The sequence below is a fragment of the Arachis hypogaea genome, chromosome 4 (assembly GCF_003086295.3).
Source record: "Arachis hypogaea cultivar Tifrunner chromosome 4, arahy.Tifrunner.gnm2.J5K5, whole genome shotgun sequence".
NCBI lineage: Eukaryota > Viridiplantae > Streptophyta > Magnoliopsida > Fabales > Fabaceae > Arachis > Arachis hypogaea.
Genome location: NC_092039.1, coordinates 69,751,503 through 69,762,174, shown reverse-complemented (window position 1 = coordinate 69,762,174; position 10,672 = coordinate 69,751,503).

Genomic DNA, 10,672 nt, shown 5'->3' with positions numbered 1-10,672 from the left:
AGATATGATCTAAATTTGTCAAATGCAAACACTATTGCCAGCAATTCCTTTTCAGTAGTAGTATAATTCCTTTGAGTATCATTAAGGACCTTGCTGGTATAGTATATGACATTCACCAAATTTTCTTTTCTCTACCCCAACACTGCCCCAACTGCAAAATCAGATGCATCACACATCAGTTCGAATGGTAAATTCCAATCAGGTGGGGTGATAATGGGAGCTGAGGATAGCCTCTTTTTCAAGTTTTCAAATGCTAGCATGCATTTTTCATCAAAAATAAATGGTGTAATAGACATTAGGAGATTACTTAAGGGCTTAGCTATCTTTGAAAAATCTTTAATAAATCTTCTGTAGAAGCCAGCATGTCCCAAAAAGCTCCTAATTGCCTTGACATCACTTGGTAGAGGTAAATTTTCAATTAGCTCCACCTTAGCTCTGTCTACCTCAATGCCTTGATTAGAAACCTTATGGCCAAGAAATATTCCCTCTGTCACCATGAAATGACATTTTTCCCAGTTCAAGACTAAATTGGTTTCTTGACATCTTTTCAATACCAAGGCAAGATGGTTTAGGCAACTGGGGAAGGAATCTCCAAATACGGAGAAGTCCTCCATGAAAACTTCAATGAACTTATCTATCATGTCTGAAAAGATGGAGAGCATGCAGCGTTGAAAAGTTGCAGGCGCATTACATAGCCCAAACGGCATGCGCCTGTAAGCAAACACTCCATATGGGCAGGTGAAGGATGTTTTCTCTTGGTCTCTTGGATCAACCACTATTTGGTTATATCCTGAATAACCATCTAGAAAAAAATAATATGCATGTCCCGCAAGTCTTTCCAGCATTTGATCCATGAAGGGAAGTGGGAAATGATCCTTTCTTGTGGCTTCATTAAGCTTCCTGTAGTCAATACACATTCTCCAGCCTGTGATGGTTCTTGTAGGTATTAGCTCACTCCTTTCGTTGGGTACCACAGTGATTCCTCCTTTCTTGGGAACTACTTGAACTGGACTGACCCACTGGCTATCTGAAATTGGATAGATTACTCCTCCCTGCCACAACTTCATAACTTCTTTCTGTACCACTTCTTTCATTGCTGGATTTAACCTTCTTTGATGCTGAATGGAAGGTTTGGCACCTTCTTCCAGGAGTATCTTATGCATGCATATGGCTGAACTGATTCCTTTCAGGTCAGCAAGTTTCCATCCTATGGCATCCTTATGTTTTTGTAAGACTTGAAGCAACTCTTTTTCCTGTTCTTGGCTGAAGGCTGAATTTATGATCACTGGATAACTTTTGTTCTCTCCCAAGTAAGCATACTTGAGAGTGGTTGGCAGTGTTTTAAGCTCCAGTTTGGGTACTTCTTTTCTTCCCTCCTTTTCTTCTAGTATCCCTTGAACATGTGTTTTAGCAGCTGCAGCTTCTTCGCTTGCTGCTAATTCCTCTTCTGTTGATGCTTCAAATTCTTCTTCGAGCATTTCTTGTATCAAAGCCTCTACGGAATCCAACCTCATACATTCTCCCAATGAGTTGTGTGGGTAGCTCATGGCCTTAAAAACATTGAATGTCAATTTCTCATCATGTAGTCTAAGGACAAGTTCACCCTTTTGGACATCAATAAGGGCTCCGGTAGTGGCCAAGAATGGCCTTCCCAGAATGATGGAAGTATTAGCTGCTTCCTCCATGTCTAATACCACAAAATCCGCTGGAAAGATGAAATCCCCCACCTTCACTAACAAATCTTCTACTATCCCATGGGGAAACTTGAATGATCTGTCTACCAGTTGTAACGCCATTCTTGTTGGTTTAGCTTCCTCAATCTTCATTTCTTTCATCATTGCTAGAGACATTAGATTTATGCTGGCTCCTAGATCACATAAAGCCTTTTCTACAGTGGTTTCCCCAATGATACAAGGGATTTGGAAGCTTCCAGGGTCCTTCAATTTCTGGGGCAATTTGTGTTGGATGATGGCACTGCATTCCTCTGTGAGTACTACAGTCTCATTGTTCTTCCAACTTCTCTTTTTGGTCATTAACTCCTTTAAGAACTTGGCATAGATTGGCATTTGCTCTATTGCCTCAGCAAAGGGTATGTTTATTTATAATTTCTTGAAGATTTCCAGGAATCTTGAGAATTGGTTGTTGGTGGACGAAATTGTGATCATCAATGTTGTATTCTTTGTTGTTGTATGAAATAATTATAATAGCTCTTTGCTATGTGTGGACACAACTCCGTTCACCTAACCAGCAAGTGTACTGGGTCGTCCAAGTAATAAACCTTACGTGAGTAAGAGTCGATCCCACAGAGATTGTTGGTATGAAGCAAGCTATGGTCATCTTGTAAATCTCAGTCAGGCGGATTATAATTGATTATGGATTTTCGAATAATAATAAATAATAAGCAGGAAATAAAGATAAATAACATAGGATAGAAATACTTATGTAAATTAATGGTGGGAATTTCAGATAAGCGTATGGAGATACTGTGCCCTTTCTTTTTCTACTTTCCTACTTCTTCCTTCAATCCTTCTTACTCCTTTCCATGGCAAGCTGTATGTAGGGCATCACCGTTGTCAATGGCTACTGATGACAAGTCATCATATACCCATTTTTCAAGCTAATTTCACTTGTTTAGTTAGCATTTATGCACTTTCTTGCATCCTAAGTAAGTGATTTGGTGTGAAAATGCATAACTTCTTTAAATCATACAACCACCATGAATTTAATGTTAATCATTGAGGTTTGAGATTATTTTAATTGAATTTTAATTGATTTATAAGCCTCTTGAATTTAGTGATACTTTGAGTGGTTGTTTGGTTTATTTTAGGTGAAGAAAAGAAAAGAAAATGAAAAGCGTGGCCTAAGAAGCGTGACACAAGAAAAGGAAAGCGTGGCCAAAGAGGAGAGAAGCGTGCCGCAACTAATGAGGGAAGCAACCTTGCCCTCCACAAGGGCAGAATGCCCTCTAGGATGGCAGCATTAGGTGACCAAGCAAGCATAGGCAACTCTGCCCTGCCCACTCCAAGGGCAGAGCACAAAATGATGCCTTGGAACCAAGAGAAGCAAAGTCTGCCCTGCCCTTGTGGAGGGCAGAATCGGGCTCCATGAGGAAGAAAATCAAGGAGAAAATATCAACTATGCATGCTACAAGGCTCGAGCAAGGGACCATGAGGAAGCCAAGGACTAAGAGTGACTACCGTACCAAGAAACCAAGGAAAATTAGTGTGGCGCATGCTTCCGCCCAGTTTCGAACGCGGGCCATGAAGGAAGGGTCATTGCCCTGCCCTTGGCGCGGGCAGGGCAGAATCGTGAGTGTGCGCATCAAGAAGCACCAACGCGCGCACCAATTCCTTCCTTGGCATGATCCGTGCGCACCAACTCGTCCCTGGCGCACCAAACCCGTTCCTGCCCTGCCCTTGGCGCAGGCAGGGCAGCGTCCCACGCACCAACTCACTCTGGCGCGCCAATTTCCTTTCCTGGCGCACCAACCTTCGCATCTGGCAGCACCATCCGCACGCAATCTTCAATCTGGCAGCACCAACATTCCCGCCCTGCCCTTGGCGCGGGCAGGGCAGCCTCTGGCGCACCAAGACGCGCACCACGCAGCACCAAGACGCAACATGGCCGCACCAACTCCAAGCACCAAGCATCAATTTTCTGCCCTGCCCTCCACAAGGGCAGGGCAGCCTCCTGGGAGTGGTTTTTGGGCCAAAATTCAAATTAAAAATTCATTTGAATTCATTTCTTCACCAATCCAAAAGCCCATCCAAATCCCATTATCCAAGAATAGAAAGTGTATAAATAGGACTTAGTTTGATGTAATTAGGACTTTTGAGCTATCTTTACTTTGAGCTTTGAATTTTGACTCTTAGTTTTAAGAGCGTTTGAATTTCCTTTGTCTTTGAGCTTTCTTGAGAGACTTGTTCGAGAACTAAGAGGATCAAGGGAGAATTGATTGATCTCCTTCCTCCATTCTCTTGGGCAATTCTACTCTTCTGTTTTCTGAGTATTGGGTGTGTGAAATTAGGGAAATTCTATCCCAATTCCCATTCAAGCTCTTTGCACTTTATTCTCTGCTTAATTGAATTCCAAATCTGTTCTTCTACTGCTTCATCTTTAATTTTCTGTTAATTGCTTAGTTAATTCAGATCTGGGAAGGAAATTGGGTTTTAGGCTCTGCTACCTAAGCCCTTGGGATCCTGAGATCACAACTTATTTTGGGTTCTTCTGTGAACCTCTGCTACATTTCCTTTCAATTCTGTTTGAATGCTTATTGCTTCTGATTTACTTTCTGCTCAACCATTTACTGCAATTTACATCTTCTTTGATTAGATCCTGCAATCCCATTCCTCAATTCCCTTTTACTTTCTAGCAATTTATCTTTCTTGCCATTTAAGTTACTGCAATTTAAGTTTCTTGCACTTTAAGTTTCAGTCATTTACTTTCTTGCTCTTTAAGATTCTGCACATTTACAATTCTGTTCTTCAATTTACTGCATTTCTCCCTTCCCCCTTTACATTTACTGTCATTTACTTTCTGTTAAACACAAATCACTCAACTAAAACTTGATTCGCTTGACTAAATCACCCACTAAACTAAAATTGCTCAATCCTTCAATCCCTGTGGGATCGACCTCACTCATGTGAGTTATTATTACTTGATGCGACCCGGTACAGTTGCTGGTGAGTTTTGTGTTGGATCGTTTTCCACACATCAAGTTTTTGGCGCCGTTACCGGGGATTGAAATAGATTGACAATGATTAAGTGAAGTGGAGATCTAGATTAAGCATTTTTCTTTTCTGTTATTCTAACCCTTACTAACACACTAACTGTTCGAGAAATTGCCTCTACTAACTCACTAACAATTTATCTCAAATAACTGCACGTAATTCTCAAGCGTGTTGTTGATTGATCATCCTGATTGTTTGCATATCACAGCAAATCAACTTTCTACAGACATAGGGTATCATGACATGAAGCCACCACTCATTGCACTCATCAAGAACAATTGTTCTTATGATGGAAATCCATCAGAGGATCCTCAACAGCATATATCTACTTTCCTGAGAACTTGCAATGCGGTCAAAACTGATGGTACAGATCAGGATACTTACAAGATCCTGTTATTCCCTTTCTCATTAAAGGGTGAAGCTGCACAATGGTTTGAAACTTTTCCCCAAGGAAGTATTACTAGTTGGGATGATTTGGTCATCAAATTTCTGGCCAAATTCACCTCATCCAAACAGATCATCCAGCTGAAAGAAGAGGGACATCTATTCACACAAGGGGACGAAGAACCACTCTTCAAGGCTTGGGAAAGATACAAGAAAGCAACTGACAAAGTGGGCCTCCGAGCTTTCTATGAAGGATTGACCCCAGAAACAAGAAAAGTAGTGGACTACTTCTCAGATGGCCTACTCAAAGCAACAACAAATGCTCAAGGAATCACGGACTCCAATGACAAAGGAGTCAACAACCAACATCCATCTAAGAAACCACATAATGCAAGCTCAGAAAAAGAAGTGGCAAATATTGAAAAGGTGAATGCGTTCAAGGACCAAAATAAACAAATGCACCATCAACCACAGCAAAACAGAGAGTTGTCTGCTGCAGTGGATGCTAAATTTCCACCATGGAGACCTCATTCTTATCTGAGAATGAGGGAGCCTCAACATCAAGAACAAGGAAGTTTCCGCCAAGACAATTCCATGACCACAACCAATCAACATCCCCCACCCACTAACACCACCCAAAGCCAATACCCACAACACAGACACTTCCAAACCCATCTTAACTGGAGAGGGAGTGAGTACCAAAATCAAAGACCAAGAGAATTCCATTACAACAACCCGGACTTCATAAACCATCAAAAACACCATTACAGCAATAACAACCACTGCATGCCGCCACCATACTCACCCTTCCTATCTTCAACATGTCATAACCAACCGACCCCACAAGATTCTCAGAGAATCACAAACTTGGAGATCCTAATGGAGAGAATGATGAAACATCAAGAGGAAACAACTAGGAACCAAGAGATGTTAATGAGAGGACTTGAGAAGCAGATAGCTCAATTGGCAAAGCACTTTGCAGAAATAGGTGAGAAGAAACCAAATACTTTCTTCAAAACCAGTGAGGATAAACCAACCAATAACGAAGATGCTACAAAGAAGGAAGGATGGAAAAAGATCATAGGAGACAATGAAAAAGGAAGTACCAGCCAAGAAAAACACAACAGAGAATTCCTTCAAAAAGAGACAGCGGAGAAAACTAAAGACAAGCAGAAAATCTCCACTGGGAAGTTTTCACTAGGGGATCGAGTGATGATCAATACTCAACCCTTGAAGGTATCCCCACAGTTGTCTGATCACTACACTGTGACTAAGATACTTCCACAAGAGTGCATAGAAGTCATCAAAGAAGAAACATGAAGGAAATTCATAGTGAAGACAGACAGGCTAAGGCACTGTGATTTCCGACCCCCATGATAAGCAAAAATGAAGATGTCAAGCTAATGACAATAAAAAAGCGCTTGTTGGGAGGCAACCCAACCTGAGGTAGTTTCTTTTCATAGCTTTTCAATAAAAATGTTGAGTAATTGTTGTGCATTGCAAGGAGCTAAGTTTGGTGTTGCACACCAAAAACAATTTGAGGGAGAATGAAAACTTCTAAGTTTGGTGTTCCACCAAAAATATCAATTGAAAACACATTCTCACCTCCTGCATGACTCTAGCTCCAAGCAATCAAACACATTATTCAACTGTTGAATTGTTTTCTAGCTTTTATTTCATTCAACTTTTAGCAAGGATACATGGTTTCAAATATGGTTAACTTGGCACATCTGAGACAGTGGCAAAACAATTAAGTTTGGTGTTCACACACCAAAATAAATCCTAAAAGCCACACTCAATTTATGCTTACTAACCATATAATCAAGGGCTTGAGAAGCAAGCAACTTTGAGGATTATGCAAGACATGAATCAACAATTGAAGACATTATGCATTTTGACTCAAAGAGGACATAGCAGAAAGAAAAATCAAAGAGCTGCAACTTCAAAGGTTGTACCTAAATTTAATCCTTGCTGCTGTGTATTATTTCGAACATGGAAATCATTGCATTTCTTGCTAAAGTGTTTATTTAGCTACAAGTGAAATTGTTTGTGAAAATGCCAAGTCTGCATAATGCTTGTATCCATCACTTAGCTTTAAATATTGCTTTGTGTCCCAATGGCTTAAATAAAAGAGTTTGACTTGAATTGAAAAGTAAAATATCCAATGTTGCATGAGTATGAATGGAAGTTGGTGGTGGCATATGTGTTTGATTAAATGCATAACTCATGAAATAAATGTTGCATAATATCATTTTCATCCAATTGTGAGTTAGCTTGCTGTTATGAAAACTCATATCAAGAATGAAATACCCTTGGTAACAAAAACAGAAAGAAAAGGAAGAAAGAAAAAAGCCAAAGTGGCAAGAAAAACAAAAAAAAAAGGTTGGACACCAATGGCTTGAACCTTAGGACAAATGTCTGTGGTGTTCTTGTACTGAGATCTGCTTGGATGAGTAAATTCTAAGGGGTATTTTGAAACCCGGTCACTTAGATCAACTGATTTGGGATGGCCAATTGAAAATCCACAATAAAGAGCAACTCAGATACAAAGCACTTAGTGATCCAAAGAGATGCTGGGCATCAATGATCCTAGGAAGAATTAATGAGCTAAGTGTCTGTGGTGGAAAGATGTTGAGCAAAAGAAAAGAAAATAAAGCCAAAGGCTATGCTGCAGCATTTGACACCCAACCTATAAGAAAGTAATAAGCTTGTTAAAGCATTATAAAAAGAGTTACCAAGGGAGTAATCAAAAGAAGAGTCTTATAACAGCAAGCTTAGCAAACCTTTGATGCAAAATGTGTATTATGCAGCAGCAACAATAAATGAGTTGTCATTGTCTGCATAGAAGCCCCATAGATCAAGTTCTGCTATCTGCATAATAAGGATATGCATTCTTTTCTTATTCATTTCATTTACTCTTAGTTTTGATGCTTGCTTGGGGACAAGCAAGGTTTAAGTTTGGTGTTGTGATGACAAGTCATCATATACCCATTTTTCAAGCTAATTTCACTTGTTTAGTTAGCATTTATGCACTTTCTTGCATCCTAAGTAAGTGATTTGGTGTGAAAATGCATAACTTCTTTAAATCATACAACCACCATGAATTTAATGTTAATTATTGAGGTTTGAGATTATTTTAATTGAATTTTAATTGATTTATAAGCCTCTTGAATTTAGTGATACTTTGAGTGGTTGTTTGGTTTATTTTAGGTGAAGAAAAGAAAAGAAAATGAAAAGCGTGGCCTAAGAAGCGTGACACAAGAAAAGGAAAGCGTGGCCAAAGAGGAGAGAAGCGTGCCGCAACTAATGAGGGAAGCAACCTTGCCCTCCACAAGGGCAGAATGCCCTCTAGGATGGCAGCATTAGGTGACCAAGCAAGCATAGGCAACTCTGCCCTGCCCACTCCAAGGGCAGAGCACAAAATGATGCCTTGGAACCAAGAGAAGCAAAGTCTGCCCTGCCCTTGTGAAGGGCAGAATCGGGCTCCATGAGGAAGAAACTCAAGGAGAAAATATCAACTATGCATGCTACAAGGCTCGAGCAAGGGACCATGAGGAAGCCAAGGACTAAGAGTGACTACCGTACCAAGAAACCAAGGAAAATTAGTGTGGCGCATGCTTCCGCCCAGTTTCGAACGCGGGCCATGAAGGAAGGGTCATTGCCCTGCCCTTGGCGCGGGCAGGGCAGAATCGTGAGTGTGCGCATCAAGAAGCACCAACGCGCGCACCAATTCCTTCCTTGGCACGATCCGTGCGCACCAACTCGTCCCTGGCGCACCAAACCCGTTCCTGCCCTGCCCTTGGCGCGGGCAGGGCAGCGTCCCACGCACCAACTCACTCTGGCGCGCCAATTTCCTTTCCTGGCGCACCAACCTTCGCATCTGGCAGCACCATCCGCACGCAATCTTCAATCTGGCAGCACCAACATTCCCGCCCTGCCCTTGGCGCGGGCAGGGCAGCCTCTGGCGCACCAAGACGCGCACCACGCAGCACCAAGACGCAACATGGCCGCACCAACTCCAAGCACCAAGCATCAATTTTCTGCCCTGCCCTCCACAAGGGCAGGGCAGCCTCCTGGGAGTGGTTTTTGGGCCAAAATTCAAATTAAAAATTCATTTGAATTCATTTCTTCACCAATCCAAAAGCCCATCCAAATCCCATTATCCAAGAATAGAAAGTGTATAAATAGGACTTAGTTTGATGTAATTAGGACTTTTGAGCTATCTTTACTTTGAGCTTTGAATTTTGACTCTTATTTTTAAGAGCGTTTGAATTTCCTTTGTCTTTGAGCTTTCTTGAGAGACTTGTTCGAGAACTAAGAGGATCAAGGGAGAATTGATTGATCTCCTTCCTCCATTCTCTTGGGCAATTCTACTCTTCTGTTTTTTGAGTATTGGGTGTGTGAAATTGGGGAAATTCTGTCCCAATTCCCATTCAAGCTCTTTGCACTTTATTCTCTGCTTAATTGAATTCCAAATCTGTTCTTCTACTGCTTCATCTTTAATTTTCTGTTAATTGCTTAGTTAATTCAGATCTGGGAAGGAAATTGGGTTTTAGGCTCTGCTACCTAAGCCCTTGGGATCCTGAGATCACAACTTATTTTGGGTTCTTCTGTGAACCTCTGCTACATTTCCTTTCAATTCTGTTTGAATGCTTATTGCTTCTGATTTACTTTCTGCTCAACCATTTACTGCAATTTACATCTTCTTTGATTAGATCCTGCAATCCCATTCCTCAATTCCCTTTTACTTTCTAGCAATTTATCTTTCTTGCCATTTAAGTTACTGCAATTTAAGTTTCTTGCACTTTAAGTTTCAGTCATTTACTTTCTTGCTCTTTAAGATTCTGCACATTTACAATTCTGTTCTTCAATTTACTGCATTTCTCCCTTCCCCCTTTACATTTACTGTCATTTACTTTCTGTTAAACACAAATCACTCAACTAAAACTTGATTCGCTTGACTAAATCACCCACTAAACTAAAATTGCTCAATCCTTCAATCCCTGTGGGATCGACCTCACTCATGTAAGTTATTATTACTTGATGCGACCCGGTACACTTGCCGGTGAGTTTTGTGTTGGATCGTTTTCCACACATCAGCTACATCCCATCCTCTCAGTGAAAAAGGTCAAAATGCTCTGTCACAGCACGGCTAATCATCTGTCGGTTCTCAATCAGGTTGGAGTAGAATCCCTTGATTCTTTTGCGTCTGTCACTAACGCCTAGCCTTCAGAAGTTTGAAGCTCGTCACAGTCATTCAATTTCGGAATCCTACTCGGAATACCACAGACAAGGTTAGACCATCCAGATTCCCATGAATGCCGCCATCAATTCTAGCTTATACCACGAAGATTCTGATTAAGGAATCTAAGAGATATGCGCCCGGCCTAAGGTAGAACGGAAGTGGTTGTCAATAACGTGCGTTCATAGGTGAGAATGATGATGAGTGTCACGGATCATCACATTCATCAAGTTGAAGTGCAACGAATATCTTAGAATAGGAATAACGAGAATTGAATAGAAAATAATAGTAATTGCATTAAAACTTGAGGCACAGC